The 4,776-nt window shown below is 44.5% G+C and overlaps 1 protein-coding gene across 2 annotated transcripts in view; it reads right to left on the bottom strand.

The window, feature by feature from the left end:
* LOC106314632 (40S ribosomal protein S19, mitochondrial-like) overlaps nt 1–4,277 on the bottom strand; it is a 12,148-nt gene extending 7,871 nt beyond the window's left edge. Inside the window, exon 1 of one of the 2 annotated variants that reach the window (XM_013752498.1) lies at nt 4,182–4,277. The gene's annotated coding sequence lies outside the window, so the exon portion shown is untranslated. Of the gene's footprint in view, nt 1–4,175 lie in introns of both variants that reach the window. The other variant, XM_013752542.1, reaches the window with a different exon arrangement.
* Between the last annotated feature and the right edge of the window lie 499 nt (nt 4,278–4,776).

The following is a 4,776-nucleotide window of genomic DNA, read 5'->3' as shown; positions in this document are numbered from 1 at the left end:
GACCCATGCGCCAGTTTTGGTACTCCCGAGGCCAGGGATACCATATGATGTTTACACTGATGCGTCAGGCACCGGATTGGGATGTGTACTGATGCAGGAGGGTCAGGTCATTGCCTATGCATCACGACAGTTGAGGCCTCATGAGGCCAATTATCCTACGCATGATTTGGAGTTGGCAGCAGTTGTATTTGCATTAAAGATCTGGAGGTCATACTTGTATGGAGAGAAGGTGAAGATTTTCACGGACCACCAGAGTCTGAAGTACATATTTACGCAGGCGGACTTGAATTTGAGGCAGCGTAGATGGATGGGGTTGTTAGCAGACTACAATTTGGAGATCACATATCACCCGGGAAAAGACAATCATGTGGCGGATGCCTTAAGTAGGCGCAGAGGCGATGTATCGAGAACCAAAGAGGTCCAGGAGCTTACTGGGACACTTGCTAGTCTCAGATTATGTGCAGAGTTACTGTAGAGGGAGAGTCAGTTGGCGCTGAGGCTGTAGAACGGGCATACTTACTATGGATGATACGCAAAGCTCAGGATGGTGATGAAGCTTTGCGCAAGCAGATCGAGATGGAGAGTATTGGTTTTCATACATCCACCTGCGGGATGTTCATGTATCGAAACAGGGTTTGTGTGCTCAATGATGAGTTGTTAAGAAAGGAGATATTACGGCAAGCACACCACTCGAGTTTCTCTATTCATCCAGGAAATACCAAGATGTATAGGGATCAGAAGCGATATTAACATTGGCCTGGCATGAAGAGAGATGTTGCGTCAATTGTATCGCAATGTCAGACGTGTCAGATGGTTAAGGCCGAGCATCAGGTTCCTAGCGGGTTATTGCAAAACCTGCAATTACCGGAGTGGAAATGGGACATGGTAACTATGGATTTTGTGACGGGTTTGCCTACTACATCAGGAGGGAAGAATGCCATATGGGTAGTCGTGGATAGACTTACGAAGTCAGCCCATTTTCTAGCGGTTAAGAAGACAGACAGAGCGGATCAGCTAGCACAGAATTACATCAGCGAGATTGTAAGATTGCATGGAGTTCCGGTCAGCATTGTATCGGATCGGGATACAAAGTTCACGTCTGAGTTTTGGAGAGCCTTCCAGAAGGCGCTTGGGACGAAAGTTCATATGAGTACGGCTTATCACCCGCAAACAGATGGTCAGTCAGAGAGGACTATTCAGACCTTGGAGGATATGCTCAGAGCTTGTGTTTTAGATTGGGAAGGTAGTTGGGTGAAGTATCTACCTCTAGCCGAGTTTGCCTACAACAACAGCTATCATTCGAGTATTGGGATGACACCATATGAGGCTCTATATGGGAGGCCTTGTCATCCACCACTTTTTTGGACGGAAGTGGGAGAGCGACGTGAGATAGAACCAGCCATGGTTCAAGAGACAGTCGAACAGGTTGAGATGCTCAAGATGCGGCTTAAGGAAGCCCATGACCGTCAGAAGAGTTACGCAGATAAACGGCGAAGAGATTTGGAGTTTCAAGTTGGCGACCTAGTATACCTGAAAATGAGGACATTTCAGGGAGGATCTAAGACTCGGAAGCTAAAGAAGCTTAAACCAAGATATATGAGACCATATCTTATATTGGAGCGGATTGGAGCAGTTGCTTACCGACTAGATTTATCAGGAGAGTTATCAGATTTCCATGACGTGTTTCATGTTTCCGTTTTGAGAAAAGTAGTGAAAGAACCAGAGCTCATTTTGCAGCAGCCACCTAGAGACCTTGGCAAAGGTTTACGTGGGTTGTGCCAGCCAGTAGAGATATTGGATCGCCAAGTGAAAGCAGATCATGGAATGATGGCCATGTTGGTCAAGGTTCGTTGGGAGAGAGACGGGATTCAGGAGGATCCCTGGGAGTCCGAGCCCCAAATGAGGATTGATTATCCAGAGCTGTTTCGGGGTGTCATCGGTAAGTTTGGTGACTCGAATTCGGGGTCGAATTCTTTATTAGTGGGGGAGAGTTGTCATGATCCAACCCGAGGCCCAAAATCATTTTATAAAGCCCAAGGTAATTTACTTTAAATACCCACATTCTCCACCTTATTTTCTCAGAAAGTTCAGAAAATAAAGAAGAGTTAGAGAGAGAGTGAACTAAGGAGAAGAAGTGTGATCATTTTGCAGTGAGTGGGTCGCCGGAGCTCGTCGCCGGAGCAACCGTATGCCGTGATCACGTTCAGCTCGTCACCCCCGATCAACACCCTAGGTAACCGCCGGAAACCGCATGCCTTAAGTTCAGTTTCGTTTCCGTTTAGTAAATCGCCCATAACTTCCTAACCATTGATCATCTCGTGCATACAAACCACCATCGTGTTCCTCTCGTCGAGATGAAGCCGTAGACACCAACCACGCCGCAATCGGAGCCCGGACGAAGCCGCTAGAGCCTCCCGAAGTTTCGCCTCTGCGCGGGCGTGAAACGCACGCGCCGTCGCCGTCCGCCGGAGCCACCGCGCATTCCGGCCACTCGCCGCCGTCTCCGACCAACGTTCGCCGGAGCCGCCGTGACCGGCCACCGTCTGTTCGCCGCCGAGAAGCTGCCGCCGCGTCGCCGCCTCGTCACCGTTGATTTTCCGGTAAGCCGCCGCCACCCTCCGCCGTCGCCGCTGGGACTAGTGCCGGCGACTCGCCAACTCGGCCGAGTCGACCCGGTGAGTCAACTCGGTGACTCGGTCAACCAGTGGTTTGACTGGTTTAAATTGATTTAGGGTTGGTTAAGTTAAACTGCCGGTTAAAATCAATTGGATTTCGGTTAGGATAAACCGGTTAGATAGATTAATTAATTAATTAATCAATTGATGGTTAAGGTAAACCGGATGGTCCAATTGGAATCGATTTCGGTTGAGTTAAACCGGTTGGTTTAAATCAATTCCAATCTGGTCAAGGGTTGACCGGCTTGGGTCAAAGTTGACCGGGTTGACATTTGACTAGCGTGTTGACTTTTCCGTAAACCTTGACTATACCCGTTTTAAACCGTTCGAAAGCCGTTATTACTTAGAATTTCGCCCTGATTTCAGATTTAGAGTCTATTCGAGCAGCTGGAGTTCATATATACCACATTTCCTTATTGCTAAGGTGAGGGTCTATTCTCGAACTCCTCTTACACGGCTTAGGACTTCGAATAAGTATAACTTATTTCTAATATGTTCCGTCTGCTTGAAATCGAGTCTGTCATTGCTTGTTTAGTTATTGGGTTCTTTGCTTAAACCAGAACTAGGTTGTTAGAGGATTCAACATTGATTGCTTCACTTAATGTAAATGCTTAGCTAGGATTGTTTTTGTGTGGAGACGAATACGGAGACGGACTTCTGTATGCCGGATTGTATGAGGTTATGGCCAACTATAGTCGACCGGTTGAGCTGTAGCCTGGAAGTATCGATAAATCGTCCACGGGCGGTGTCCGAGCACTATCTCGAGTTGTGTTATGTTTTTGGCCTGTTAGTGGGCGGCGAGAGCGCGCCTCGCTAGGATCATTGTTTGTTGCTTGGGTACTTTAGGTGCCGTGTTTGACATGTATTAGAATTAAATTATATTTATTCGGGGTGTTATTTCCGGGTCCATGGACTTCGGGGTAGCATCCCATACCTTATTGGGCGATTCCCCTATCGCTCACCCCTCACTCTTCCCCCTTTCAGGTGAGACCGACGAGCAGGAGTGATTATCGGACCGGTGCTATTGGGCTTTTTGGCTTTTATCGCTTTTACCGCTTTTATCTTTATCGGGACTTTAGGCCTTTGGACTTTTATCGTTTATGTTATTCCTATTTCAGACTTTCGGTTTATGTCGTATTTTATATGTCGGATGTTATCGATGTTGGGTTTTTAGGCCTTTTGGTATCGTATTGACTTTTATATTATGATATGAAGATTATTATTATTTCGGTATTTATTATTTTGTTATTTTTTTGCAATTATATTATTTTGAGAAAAACGGGTGTGACCATTTTCAACTAAAACCTCGAAAGATCCAGATACTCATTATATGTATCATCAATCGAAACAAGTTTGTTTGTAAATCGAAAGATAGATCAAATATTTGCAAACACAAATTCCTGGCCATCTGATTCCGACATTGGAATCTAAAGTTCTAATAAGACAACACATGAGCTACTTGACGAGACAATGACGGTTATATAGAAACGAAGAAGATACCAAAACCTGGAGAGCGATGGCTGAGCACGTCCTTGTCGTCGATTTTGCTGATGGTTTGACCGTAGTCGCAGAGAACAAGAACAAGAACAAGAACAAACTCGTTAGGGCTTGTGGCGATTTTAACCAAACCGGTTCAACCAGCAGATCTGTGTCCCCCGTTTTTAATTGGTTTCCCGGTTTATTTTAGACGATCACCGAACGACGTCACATTGAAAAATGCGCCCAACTCTTTAATCATATACTCTATTTGGGCTCTTCGCTTACAAGTGAATGTTTTAAGTACGGTTGCAAAATTGTAGACCGGGTCAGAAATGAATTTTTAATTTAGGCCATATTAGTTTTCTTTGTATATTTGGTTGCAACATGTAGATGAAGCATCTGAACATAACATTTGGATGTTACATCTAAATATGTTCCTTTTTTTTGTTTGTATTTGTATCTTTTTTTTGAAACACTGTTTGTATTTGTATCTAGATACATCATCTAAATGCTAAATTGTTTGTTTTCTAATTTTATAATATCATTTTAATATTATTGGATAAAAATAATACAATGACATGATTTACATAATTACAATTAATTATTGTATTTGAATTAATAT

The sequence above is a fragment of the Brassica oleracea genome, chromosome C1 (genome assembly GCF_000695525.1).
Source record: "Brassica oleracea var. oleracea cultivar TO1000 chromosome C1, BOL, whole genome shotgun sequence".
Classification (NCBI taxonomy): domain Eukaryota; kingdom Viridiplantae; phylum Streptophyta; class Magnoliopsida; order Brassicales; family Brassicaceae; genus Brassica; species Brassica oleracea.
This window is presented reverse-complemented; position numbering and strand designations above follow the sequence as displayed.